This window comes from Cyprinodon tularosa, unplaced genomic scaffold (genome assembly GCF_016077235.1).
Source record: "Cyprinodon tularosa strain WSP-4 unplaced genomic scaffold, ASM1607723v1 ctg255, whole genome shotgun sequence".
Lineage (NCBI taxonomy): Eukaryota > Metazoa > Chordata > Actinopteri > Cyprinodontiformes > Cyprinodontidae > Cyprinodon > Cyprinodon tularosa.
Genome location: NW_024038948.1, coordinates 631,070 through 646,043, shown reverse-complemented (window position 1 = coordinate 646,043; position 14,974 = coordinate 631,070).

Below are 14,974 nucleotides of genomic sequence, written 5' to 3'. Positions count from 1 at the left end.
GCTCAGCAGCATCAGAAAAAGTCTAAATAATTGCAACGCTGTCTTAGAACCTCTACAGCAGTCACCTAAATAGTTTCCTTCATTTAAACCCTTCTTATATCTGATTTCCATTAACTTATCTGTTGAGGAACATCCAGGAGTTTATATGAGGATTGTTTTAGAACCAATATTTCAGTCTCACACAGTTAGCCAACCTGTAATCTGAGCTGCCTGTCATGAGACTTAATATGAAACATGTGTCGCAATGTGCCCTTTCGTCAAACAAATGTCGTGTGGCATGATCTAAATGTGGACCAGCAATAATCAACACCTCTTACTGTGGAGTCAACTTCAGTTGAACTGCTTCACTCACCCCTTTTGTCTAATGTTATCTGCTACTGCCTCCTTGTGGATAACATGGGGAATTTCTCATCCACTTTTAACATCACCAACAGGAAAGCATAGCAGAATTAGATACATATATTAGATACAATTCAGTACAGGTGCTCTGAACACAACTGACTACAATGAGGCCATACCATGCATATACGGTCTTTTAAAAATACAAAATGAAGCGGTCCTACTCAGGCCCATTGTCAGCAGCATAAACTTGGTTACACACAACATTGGAAAATATCTTGCAACCATTTCGGTTCCATTAGTTGGAAACCCTCCAAACCACATACAACGCTCCACAGACTTTATCTCCAAAGTCTGCTCTTTGAGACTGGCAGCAGGTGAAGCCATTGTTTCTCTCTATGCTACCTCACTCTTCACCTGCATTCCTACATCAGAGATAGTGACCACAAGTCATTTCACAAGTGAAACCTGACGAATCTTCAGGAATTCATCCTATTGACCGTATATTTAAACTAGTGTCAACCTTTAGCAACAGAAACATGGTTGCACCATAGGTTTTCCAACGTTACCCACTGTAGTGAATATATCTACATCATGCATGTCCGGTTGTACTCCCTGATTGGTCCCAGAACCCCTCAGAGACTAAGCAACCCCTTCCAGGGCCATCAACAGGAGAAACTACAGCATCTTCCTCATCAGCATCGTCTTCACTTGCTCCATCAGCACCATAGCCAAAAGACCCAAAATAGCCATTGATGGAATAATGTGCTTTTTAAAAGAGGAAGCAGAAGAGCACTATGACAGACATGGAAAAATTATAGAATTTTTGAAAATATTATTGAAAAAAATAAGTAGGGTTATTTATTGGTTGGAGTTATTAAAGCTATTTAGATGATTATTTATGTCACCTTAATAAAGAGACGAGTTTTATATTCTGTCATGATGGGTCTCTGAGTAAAGCCCAAAATGCAGAACACTCACGGAAACAGGGTAAAAGTTAAACAGAGTTTATTGTTGCACAAACACAAGAATCAAGAATGAGTTCTGAAACAGGGTTGGGCTGGTTAACTAAAGTCTTGACTGGGACCGGAGACTGTTGGTTAGCAGAGTTCATGTGAAGCTAAGCGTCTAGCTTCAGGCTTAGCACGGCAGACCTTGATCTGAGCTTCCAGCTCACTGCAGAGAACAACAGGGAATATCCACAAAGGATTCTTCAGGGTGATTCCACATAGGAACCTTCAGGTTGGCTCACCAGGGCAGATTAGCAGGTTAAGCTCTCCTAGAGCTTCAGGCTTGAGACTGGTTTCCTGTGATGCAGCTCTCCCAGAGCTTCAGACCAGAGACAGGGTTCCAGTGAGACAGCTCTTCCTGAGCTTCAGACCAGAGACAGGTTTCCTGTGAGGCACAGACAAAGGAGAGATTAGAATCTGATCTCACACTAGAGACAACCAAGATTCAATCTGTAACAGAAGGCTCAGGAAGCTAACCAACTAAGATCAACACTGCAGTGTGGAAGCAAGGTCTGGCAGGAGCTTATAAAGGGGAGGTCTCCTGATGGGTAAATTAACAACAGGTGTGCAGGAAGACTCCAGCCCTAGGAGACACACAGCGCACTCTGCTGGAGACAGAGGGTAATCTCCAGGTCCCAACAGTAACTCCAGCCCTAAGGAAAAAATACAAAGAGCAGAAGAGGATCCTCGGCGCCCTCTGGTGGGCAAGCCTGAGGATCCCAACATATTCCCCAACCCAGTTTTGAACTTAGAATTTTAAAAAAGCAGATGTTAACCTCTCTTTAAACCATTGACTTTCAAGCAGTTTGCACATAGGAGATTGTCAGGTGTGCCTTGAGGAAATGAAATTAATTTTACTGTGTAAGAGATAAATTTTAAATCAGTTTGCCAGTTCTCAGTGTCTGAAACTACAGTAGTCTGTAAACTACAGTAGTAGCCTTTTAGTAGATGAGACACTATCTTGTATTGTCATGATAAACACTAAGTTACTGAATACTGTGCCTTTCAGGGGAAATGTCCAGTTGAATTGTGTTCCTTAGCTCAAAGGTTGAAACACATTTAGCATAAACTAACAGTCTAGGTTTTTGCACATATAGTTGTATGAAATGTTCACCATCTGTAGCTGAGATCTAACAGTGTCACTGGGCCTCCTGCTGTGAGAAATGGCTGATTAAGTACTAGAGAAAACTTAGTTTTAAAGATAGAAAGACTATGCATGTGTTTTAGTAGACAATTTCAACAATTCCAAAACATCCCGGCATGATGATGGACCTTGATATCAATTGGAGTGGTTTTTTGACTGCTATCACTCAGCACCTAGTGCATATCTGTCTATTAATCCAGATGAAGCTAACCCATTACATAGATTACAGGCATGTCTTGAAGACATAAAAACCTGGATGACTCTTAACTTTCTCCTTCTGAACGCAGACAAAACAGAAGTTATAGTCTTTGGACCAGAGTCTTTGAAAAATAAGCTGTTAGTCAGTCAGTTCATCTGGATGGGATTAAACTGATTTCAGATAATAAAGTAAAAAATCTTGGTGCTATTTTTGATCAGGACCTGTCATTTAAATCCCATATCAAAGAGGTTTCTAGAATTTCCTTCTTTCATCTGCGGAATATTGCAAAAATTACAAATATCCTGTCCAGGGGTGATGCTGAGAAACTAGTCAATGCATTTGTTACTTCAAGGCTGGACTATTGTAATTCTTTACTATCAGGAAGTCCACAAACTGTAGTTTAAAGCCTTCAGCTGATCCAAAATGCTGCAGCCAGAGATCTGATGAAAATTAAAAAGAGAGGTCATATCTCTCCTATCCTGGCTTCTCTTCATTGGCCTCCTGCTAAATCAAGAATAGAATTTAAAATCCTCCTTCTCACATATAGAGCCTTAAATGGCCAAGCTCCATCTTATATCAGAGATCTGATTGCTCCTTATGTTCCTAACAGAGCACTTTGCTCTCAATCTGCAGGTTTACTAGTGGTTCCTAGAATTTCTAAAAGTAGAATGGGACGCAGATCTTTTAGTTATCAGGCTCCTCTCCTGTGGAACCAACTACCAGTTTTAGTCCGTGAGGCAGACACTCTGTCTACTTTTAAGGCTAGGCTTAAAACTTTCCTTTTTGATAAAGCTTATAGTTAGGGTGGCTCAGGTTATCATGAGCTATCTCTATAGTTATGCTGCTATAGGCTTAGACTTCTGAAGGACATAGGGACCCCTATTTCATCATTCTGCTTTATTCTATCTCTATTCTTCCACTCTGCAGAATCTGTTAGCTTAATCTTTAACGTTATGCTCTCTCTGCCCTTTCTCATAGTAGCTTCGCCTCATCTTTTCCTATTTGGCTGTGACTCTATCCTGGAGAGAAATATCAGCTGTGCTGCTGCCATCAACACCTTTTTTATAGATGTTGGAGATTGGCCTACTGTATTTTTCCAGTGTAGTCCTGTTTCTCTGACTGTGACTGGCTGGATGTGCTCTCTCTTCATCCTCTGACGTGGGAGTTGACTCAGAGCTTGTCTGCCTGGCTGTGTGTTTCCTGGACGGGGCTGCGTTTTACGGTTGCTTTTTGTGTCTCTGCTTCTGTCTCCTTGAACCCCAGTCGGCCTCAGCAGATGGCCGCTCACACTAAGCTTGGTTCTGCTGGAGGTTTCTTCCTGTTAAAAGGGAGTTTTTGCTCTCCACTGTCGCTACAAACATGCTTAGTGTGAGGGATTGCATCCCAGTCAATGAGTCGATACAATCAACTGGTTTTCCTTATATAGAAAACTTTTAATCAATTTGACTGTATGATCATAGAAAACTTTCAATCAATTTGACTGGTGAACTGTAAAGTGCCTTGAGATGACATGTGTTGTGAATTGGCGCTATAGAAATAAACTGAATTGAATTGATTGCAGAGGCCAGTTCTCTAGCCGTGGGGATCTCACTATGCCTCAAGGAGTGAGGGATCACTCCACCAAGGGTATAGCAACCTCCGGAGCTTTATTTAAAGGATTGCTCATGAGTGACATTTGTGCTGTGGCCAGCTGATCTTCACCACACACATTTGTAGAGTTTTATTGTTTGGATGTGACAGCCCCTTCTGTGGTTCCCTTCATTCTGTCTACTGGGACCAAAATGCTGCACTGCTTTGCTGTGTATGAGCGAGGTCTATATAAGCCCCATACTCAAGTTTCATGTGTTGTACCTCATTCCTCTCCGTCAGGGAAGACTAGTTCTGTGTTACCTTTATTTGTAGGGGTCATCTTTGGCTGCACTAATAATACTTATTTGATTCCCTTACCCAGCATCTTATTACTATTCCAATTTCTAATTTCAAATGCTCATCTTCTTGTAATAGTTTTAGCCAAAGTTTTAATCCCACATGTAGATCATACTCAGTAGGCAATACTGGTCTAAGGAGTTTATTTGAAGAGATGTTGAAGTTAGTAATCTGGACGTAGAAACTGGGACAAAGTGAAACAGCAGTTTCTATGGAGAGATGATTTGTTAAAATTATGATGAATGAGACAGGAGACTGATGGTAACAGAGCTAAATGCAAAGAAGTTGAGATCTGCTATGGAGGAATAGGTGAGGTCTCAATGTTTTAGGACATGCCAGAGGTATGTGGAACTCTCCAGAAAGCAACATCTTTGAGTGATAATGGAGATCCATTGCAATGGCTGATCTTGAGGTTTTTGTCCAGTGATTTCCTAAGGATTGTTCTTGATAGAAGTATGGTGGCGGATGAGCAGGGTTTGATCGCAGCAGGATTGCAGCAGGTAGGAACTGAGAAGCTGCCATAAAACTCTTGATTTGATGACGGTTTGAGGAGGAACCAGAAATGAGGCTGAGATGGAAGCATGGACTCACTATTATACCTGAGAAAAAGAGTATGGGAGGTCAGAGAACCATGAATGAGCTTAAGTTAGAGCGCTATGGCTGTTGGTTAACACTCCAGACAAGAGGTGCAGGAAGATGATCTTTATCCTCCTGCTGATGATGCGCCCAACAACCATGTTTTAATGCTGCCATCTACTGGATGAAGATACGATTGCACAACATATTTGTTTTCTTTTTCCCTTTTCTACCTGCAAAAGTTAAATGAATATCACCTCTTTTGACAACATCTTCAGGAAACACTTCTCAAGCTGTTATTTATATATATCTCCAAAAACACAGATTTTTCTCTGGTTTTTTATACTTAGTAAAGTGATATGTAATATTTAAGGTAATTGTACTTTTATTTTTTCGTAATTTCATATTGACTTAATTATTGATTTCTTTAATTTTCCTTTTTGTATTTGTTTATACAGAACTTTAATTTCTGTTTTCAAGTGCTGTATAAATGAAATTGGGTTTACAATTTGGTAATTGTTTACATACAATAAAATGCACACAACATGATTAATTGCTAAAGAACACCTAGGGAATTGATCCAGAACTGATGGGTAGCTAACCAGTACTTACTGAGAAACACTCACCTTATTATGACACAAGTGCTTATTTACCTAGTTACCCATTAGTTCTTGGTTAGTTGCATTTTGGTTACTGATTGGTTACTTTCTGTTCCCTTGGTAACTATCCAGTAGCTCCGTATTAGTTGCACTGTGTTTCCTTGATAACTTTTATTCCACACTGTGTTTGTTCCATAGTCATATAACAATAGAGTACATTTACTTTAGATGAGCCTTCCACTCGTCTATGATCAGAATGGATTTTTCCATGAAAGTAATACAGCTATCCTGGCTGTTGAGGTTGAAGAAGGGCTAAAACAGAGACACGCATTTGGATATTATAAACACCTATGATCTTTGTCCAAACATTGTCCTTTCAACAAAATAAAAAACACAAAAAACAGCCAAAAGGTTAGAACTTTGATGATATGTTAAAGTATTGGAATGGGTCATGATAACAGGGATACTGGTCCTGTATATACATGGTATCTGATTAATAGTCTATATGAAATGTACAATTAGAGTAATTTAAATGGATCCCTAAAATGTAGTGCTGAAGTTTGCTTAGATTTAACATTGTGTTTGCTCACCTAAGACCTTAGACATGCAACTAGTGAGTTCACTGCACTGTCACCTTTTAAATAGATGGGCTAATGTAATTCTTCTTTTTATGATGGATCATTTAAAGCATTTCTTAATTATAGAAATACATTTCCATGTGACCATAGATTAGGTACATGTTCTATTATTTTATGTTTAATTTAAAAAGAAGTTTCTTTATTTGTGTTGAACCAAATCCCAAAATAAAACATATTTCCAGCAAACTTCTTAACTTAACTAAAATAACTTTAATTAATGTTGATTTGTATGTTATAGTTAACACATGACCCCCTAAGAAATCCCCTAAAAAATGAAACTAAAGGAGTCTGAGAGAATATGCTCATCAACCACTAGATGGCATATATAATTTCAAAGGCTGATTGTAGCCCAAAGAGAGCCCCTATTGTGTTCAGATCCAGAATCTCTTGAGGGCATATGTTTCACTCAGGGGCATCTATGGATATGGTGTATTTGGATATTTTCAGACATTTGCATAAGTGTTCTTTGTGTTTGCATGGGAAATTGTTAAAAAGGCAAATTAAAGATATTAAGATAATTATGTAGCTTTAGTGTGACAGGAAAATATGGGAAGGCAGTGAAATATAGTTATATTTAAAATATTTGATGACACTGCCTCCTCCATATGAGGAGGCAGTGTCTTAAAAGGCTTTCGAGCTGAAAATGAAAGAATTTGAAATGGCTTCAATTATCTGTCATTGTGTTACTTGATATGTTTTCTATGTACTGTCATTTAATTGAATGTATTTCTGTTCAGTGTGTAACTTTGCTGGCCAGGACTCCCTTGAAAAAGATGTTTTTGATCTCAAATGGATTTTTTCGTGGTTAAACAAAATGTAATATTAATAATAATATATATGCAATCTTGGCCATTGGTGGAAATGAATGAAGGGATTGTTTGCTCTTCTCTGAGTGATTTGATTAAAGGCAAATATCGTAAAGTAAGATAGGTTACTTCTGCTTTTGCATCATACCTCTTGATTTAATCCTGGGACCTTTTTTGCTTATAGTTATGGAGCTATAAATGCAGCCTATGTGATACGGTCTGCCAAAAGACACACAACTTTGTTTTAAAAGGGGAAATAAGCTTGACTCTGAGGGACAGAAGTGAAAGACGACTCTCAGGATCCATAGGTCAGATCTAATTTCTCCAACAGTCTCCGCAGTAATGAATCTGCAGATTAAAATAAAAATCAGGTCATTCTGTGTAACTTTCAATTTTGTTCCTCTTCTTGTTGTAGCTGAGAGGAAAAAATAACAGGGCTCCAAATTTATCCAGAACAAAAAAAAAAACATACAAACGTCGTGCAAATTGTCAGGATTTCACAAGAAGCTGCCATATTTACATACTTCTGCAGTAAAACTAATGAAACGCTTCTCCTTTTTCTTCCTGAAACCATTTTTTTAGACTCTATTTTAGGTCCTGGACTAAATCAACTTTATAATAGCATAAAACAAGTTTGGAGGGAGAAGCTGGAACATCTGGAGACTGTTCTACAGCTTGTCTTGTATCAGATTCAGAGGTGGGCAAAAAGCCAATTGGTCTTTAGTTAGTATATTTAATGAAGATTGTGAGATTTTATCCCTCTGATAATTAACAAACTATTACCTCCCTCCATCATGCTAACTTGAACCCTATTTTCAAATTGGTTAAAAATCTATATCCATGAATTGCTTCCTTTGTATTTTGTTATTGTGCTTTTCTTGTATTTTTACTTGTACTTAATTATTGTACTATTTATTTTTTGAGCTACTTTTCATTTCATCCTCATGCTAAAATTGTTAAATATTAGATGCCTGTTTATCTCTTAAAATGATCTTCATGGGAAAGCTTGGCACAAAGTAGAAGACTGATCTTTCCAGTGGGGAAACAGGCACAACAGGGCAACTTGGATGTTACTGTAGTTACAAGACTGTGGAACAGAATGTTGCCTGTTGGTCACTGTCAAAATGAGTCATAATAAAAGATTTCTAAAATAAAAATGTAAAGGACTTTAAACTCGTCATGTAAAGAAACCGGAAACTCCACAGAAACAACGAGCAAGATACTGTGATTGATCCGGAGCAAAACTTATCACTAAGGAATGCATGAGGCAGCAGAAAAATCGACTAGAGGAAGCAAGTGTGACGGAGATACTTAGTCATGTGAAAACTTAGGACGCCTGATTAGTCATTTTTTCAGGAAGTTTCACATATTTTCAATGTTTTTGCTTTCTGGAAAAGAATATGATTTAAAAGCAATATATATTTTTTAGATGAGATAACAAGAAGACAGTCCTGTATAAGTAGTCTTAATTGTTTTATCCATCATAGGTCTTTGACCTTGGTCACACTGATATTATGTTTTTCTTTTAGGTACAGCCTGTTTAAGGACACCACAAAGCAAGTGTCTAAACTTTATCTTCTCAGGAACCTCCCACTGCTTCTCCTCAGTCACTCTGTCCTGTGTTTTGTTATTTCCATGTTACAAGTGTCCAGTTCTGCTTCAGCTTGACCTCTGTTAGAAAAAAAAGGGAAATCTTAAAATAGCTCACAGTGCTGAAGAGATGAAACCACTTAAGTCATATAGATTTCTGTCTGGACATAATTTATTTCTAAAACATATATTCAGCTTATGTTTTTGGAGCCTGAAACAGAGCATTAAAAGCACTGTGAAAAGGACTGACCAAAACGACAAATAGTGTCTGCACAGCAACTGCCAACCAGAGTGTCCAAACTTCCTGTTTGGATTAACTGAGTGTGCAACTGAGTGTGCAGCTGTTCAGAGGATCTCCATCTGAAGTTAAGTTATTTTCTCTGTGATATCTCTGTATCTAAGTAACTCTAACTGACTACTTTAAAACATAGCACCTTCTGCTGCACTTTTCTACTGAGCACTTGTCAGTTTCACACGGTTTTATTTCTGATAGCAAGAAGTAGCTAGCCTAGGCTAGCGCTAGCTTAGCATTGCTATGGCTTCTCTCTCTCCCTCCCTTGACTCTTTTCCAACTCTTCCTTCTTCCTCTCCTCTCTCCTGCTCTCTGTGTCAGATGTTCAGTTATTCCTCTGCCTCCTTTAGTGATAATGGGATGTGTAATAAGTGTAGTATTTTTGTAGCTTTGGAGGCGAGGGTGTCAGAGTTAGAATCCAGGCTTCAGGCTGTTGAAGTAGGCCCCCCACGTAGCTGTCCTCCAAAAGTGCCTGAGCAGCCAGGCGATTGGGTAACTGTACGCAGAAAGCGTAGTCGTGGATCTCTGCCCACTGGTCACCACCAACCCGTTCACGTTTCTAACCGGTTTTCCCCACTCAGTGACACACCCACTGAGAAGCCCACTCTGGTGATTGGCAGCTCCATAGTCAGAAAAGTGGCATTAGAGACACCAGGGACCATAGTCAAATGTTTGCCGGGGGCCAGAACGGGCGACATCAAATCCTACCTGAAACTACTGGCTAAGGATAAGGTTAAATACAGTAAGATTGTTATTCACGCTGGTGGTAATGACACCCGGTTACGCCGATCGGAGGTCACTAAAATTAGTGTTGCTTCGGTGTGTAAGTTTGCCAAAAAAATGTCGGACTCCGTAATTTTCTCTGGTCCCCTCCCTGATCTGACCAGTGATGACATGTTTAGCCGCATGTCGTCATTCAACCGCTGGTTGTCTAGGTGGTGCCCTGAAAACAACGTGGGCTACATTAATAATTGGCAATCCTTTTGGGGAAAGCCTGGTCTGATTCGGAGAGACGGCATCCATCCCACTTTGGATGGTGCAGCTCTTCTTTCTAGGAATCTGGCCACATTTATTAGTCCTCCAAAACCCTGACCACCCAGGGTGCAGACCAGGAAGCAGAGTTGTAGTTTAACACACATCTCTGCAGCTTCTCTACTGTTACCCACTCTTTACTCCATCCAGACAGTGTCTTGCCCACGACCAAAATCTAATAAATTAGCAAAGATTCCCAAAGGAGTAAATCATGATAATCTAATTAAAATCAAAATAACTCCAATTGGGGAAAAAGTTAAAACAATTAAATGCGGTCTGTTTAACATAAGATCGCTTTCCTCTAAAAGTCTACTAGTTAATGACTTGATTTGTGATAATCACATTGACTTGTTTTGCCTTACAGAAACCTGGCTGCAGCAAGAGGATTATGTGAGCATAAATGAGGCAACTCCTTCAAGCTATTTAAATTTTCACATCCCCAGAAGTTCTGGGCGAGGAGGAGGAGTAGCAACAATCTTCCAGTCTGACTTACTGATTACTCCCAAAACAATTAATACCTACAACTCTTTTGAACATTTAACCCTTAATTTCCCTGATCCAAATTTCAAGGCAAGAAAACCTCTTCTTTTTGTAACTTTGTATCGTCCACCAGGTCCTTACTCTGAATTTTTAGATGAGTTTTCAGAGTTCCTTTCTGATTTGGTATTAAATACTGACAGGGTCATCATAGTGGGAGATTTTAACATCCATGCTGACATTGAAGGCGATAGCTTAAGAGCAGCCTTTAATGCTATCTTAGACACTATTGGCTTTGTTCAAAATGTGAATAGTCCCACGCATTCTCATCTTCATACTTTGGATCTTGTGCTGACATACGGCATAGAATGTGAAGAAATAACAGTATTTCCTCACAACCCTGTCCTCTCTGACCACTTTCTAATAACCTTCAGGATTACTTTAACAGAGTTCTCCTCCCCCAAAAGAAGGTTCAATTTTAGTAGATCTTTATCAGATAGTGCAGTTATAAATTTTAAAGAATCTGCTTCACTTTCTCTCTGCTCTGTGTCACTGAGCAGTGCTGCAGAGTGCAAAAGCTTAGCTTATTCCCCTTCACAGGTTGATGATTTTGTTGATGGGGTTGCTAGTTCTCTGCGTATTGCCTTAGACAACGCAGCTCCTTTGAAAATGAAAACCGTTAAAAATAGAAAGCTTGCTCCTTGGTTTAATGCAGAGCTGCGTACTTTGAAGCAAAATGCTAGGAAACTGGAGAGAATATATCGCTCCACAGGCCTGCGAGAGTCCTTCCTAGTCTGGAAAAATGGTTTACTGCTGTATAAGAGGACCCTTTGTAAAGCAAGAGCAGCATACTTCTCCTCATTAATAGAGGAGAATAAGAATAATCCTAGATTTCTTTTTAATACAGTTGCCAAACTCACCCAGAGCCATAGCTCTGTTGAACCGTCCATTCCACCTGCTCTTAGCAGCAATGATTTTATGGGATTCTTTATAAATAAGATTGATCTTATTAAAAATAAGATCATAAGCACTCCTCTATCCGCGATTGTACCTGAGGTAGTCATGGAATCTGAACCGGGTTTAGACTGCTTTGATCCAGTTGAACTCTCTGAATTAGCAAAATTATTGTCTTCATCTAAGCCTTCAACTTGTATGTTAGATCCAGTTCCAACCAGGTTATTTAAGGAGGTATTCCCTTTGATCTCCTCCTCCATTTTAGATGTGATTAATCTATCTCTGTTACAGGGATATGTACCTAAAGCTTTTAAGATTGCTGTAATTAAACCTCTGCTTAAGAAACCGTCTCTTGACCCAGATGACTTGGTCAATTATAGACCTATATCCAATCTTCCTTTCTTATCCAAAATTCTTGAGAAAGTAGTTGCCAAACAAGTTTGCGATCACTTCCACCATAATGAACTTTTTGAAGAGTTTCAGTCTGGCTTTAGAGCTCATCATAGCACTGAAACAGCTCTGGTGAAAGTCACTAATGATATTCTCATGGCCTCAGATAATGGACTTGTATCTGTGCTCGTCCTGTTGGATCTTAGTGCTGCATTTGATACAGTTGACCATAATATTCTTTTAGAAAGACTTGAATATTTTGTTGGAATTAAAGGAACAGCACTAGACTGGTTTAAATCTTATCTATCTGATCGAATTCAGTTTGTTCATGTTAATGATAGATCTTCAACACGCTCAAAGGTTACCTGTGGAGTACCACAGGGATCAGTGCTAGGACCAATTCTCTTTACTTTATACATGCTCCCAATTGGTAGAATTATTAGACAGCATGGGATTAATTTCCACTGTTATGCTGATGATACCCAGCTATATCTGTCTATAAATCCAGATGAAGCTAACCCATTACATAGATTACAGACATGTCTTGAAGACATAAAAACCTGGATGACTCTCAACTTTCTGCTTCTGAATGCAGACAAAACAGAAGTTATAGTCTTTGGACCAGAGTCTCTGAAAAAGAAACTGATTAGCCAGTCACTTCATTTGGATGGGATTAAACTGATTTCAGATAATAAAGTAAAAAATCTTGGTGTTATTTTTGATCAGGACCTGTCATTTAAATCCCATATCAAAGAGGTTTCTAGAATTTCCTTCTTTCATCTGAGGAACATTGCAAAAATTAGAAATATCCTGTCCAGGGGTGATGCTGAGAAACTAGTCCATGCATTTGTTACTTCAAGGCTGGACTATTGTAATTCTTTACTATCAGGAAGTCCACAAACTGTAGTTAAAAGCCTTCAGCTGATCCAAAATGCTGCAGCCAGAGTTCTAATGAAAATAAAAAAGAGAGATCATATCTCTCCTATCCTGGCTTCTCTTCATTGGCTTCCTGTTAAATCAAGAATAGAATTTAAAATCCTCCTTCTCACATATAAAGCCTTAAATGGCCAAGCTCCATCTTATATCAGAGATCTGATTGTTCCTTATGTTCCTAACAGAGCACTTCGCTCTCAATCTGCAGGTTTACTAGTGGTTCCTAGAATTTCTAAAAGTAGAATGGGAGGCAGATCTTTTAGTCATCAGGCTCCTCTCCTGTGGAACCAACTACCAGTTTTAGTCCGTGAGGCAGACACCCTGTCTACTTTTAAGGCTAGGCTTAAAACTTTCATTTTTGATAAAGCTTATAGTTAGGGTGGCTCAGGTTATCCTGAGCTATCTCTATAGTTATGCTGCTATAGGCTTAGACTTTTGGAGGACATAGGGACCCCCATTTCATCATTCTGCTTCATTCTCTCTCTGTTCTTCTATTCTGCAGAATCTGTTAGTTCAATCTCTAACCTTCTGCTCTCTCTGCTTTTCCTCAGAGTAGCTTTGCCTCGTCTGTTCCTGTTTGGCTGTGACGTCATCCTGGAATAAAAACATCAGCTGTGCTGCTTCTATCAACACCCTTGTTAATAGATGTTGGAGATCGGCCTGTTTTCCAGTGTGGTCCTGTTTCTCTGACCGTGACTGAGTGGATGTGCTCTCTTCGTCCTCTGGCATGGGAGCTGCCTTGGAGCTCGTCTGCCTGGCTGTGTGTTTCCTGGACGGGGCCGCCTTTTACAGCTGCTTTTTGTATCTCTGCTTCTGTCTCCTTGAACCCCAGTCGGCCTCAGCAGATGGCCGCTCACACTGAGCCTGGTTCTGCTGGAGGTTTCTTCCTGTTAAAAGGGAGTTTTTCCTCTCCACTGTCGCTACAAGCATGCTTAGTGTGAGGGATTGTATTTGAGTCAATGAGTCAATGCAATCAACTGGTTTTCCTTAGATAGAAAACTTTGTATCAATTTGACTGTATGATCTGGTTGAACTGTAAAGTGCCTTGAGATGACATGTGTTGTGAATTTGGCGCTATATAAATAAACTGAATTGAATTGAATTGAATTTAAAAGGAAAACATTTGCATACTAAGAGTGGTTAAGGAATGGAGACGGTGCTCGAGAGTCAGAGTACACTGCCTGTGCCTGTCTTCTCTCACTGGATTTTTAGCAGCTGCAGATTTTGGTCACATCCTGGAATGTTTCTTCCTGCCTCCAATCTCCTCAGAGCATGCATCCACTCGGTTAAGTCATCGTCTGTTGGCGGATCTTCCCTTGATCTGCCTGTGGCCAGTTTTTTTTTCTGCATGCATGAACATTCACAACAAAATACAATAAACTTTTTTTCTCTTATCTCGCTTGATCTCAAATCATGCAACACGAGAGGCATCATGTTGCATGATTTGAGATCATGGCAGTTACAATGTTTTAAACACTCTGTACAATGGAATGCATGACTATGATTATGCTGCTGTGTGAACTCCATGTTTTAATACATACCATTTTTAAGAAAATGTAATTATCAAAGAAAAAAAAAAGACATTGACAAGTTGCCTTTAAATGCAACTGATTTAAGATTGCAAAAGTAAACAATAAAGTTAATGTTTAAATTGTAAATGATTTGAAGTGGAGATAACAAATGTTAACTGGAAATATTTCTAAGTATCAAGTCAAAGGCTTTTAAATCGCCAACTAAACAGTGAAGGAGTTTGAATGCATGAGTCAGCAGTTTTGTTATACAGTGGCCCCATCTGGATTTTCAAAACACCAGGAAGCAGTGTGTTGTGCCAAACCATTTAACAAGATTACAGAGGTATAAAAAGCTGCACATTCTCAATTGAAACTGTCCGATGGACAGAAATGATGAGAACTTTGCACTGAAAATGACCAAAACCATTGATTGAAGCTACTGTAGGGAATTGTTTTCATGAATAAAGAACATGAAACATCTTTAGGAGACCAAATCATATAATAGTCACTAAGTAAGTAGTAACAATAGGAACATTTAATGCCTTGTGTACAGGATGC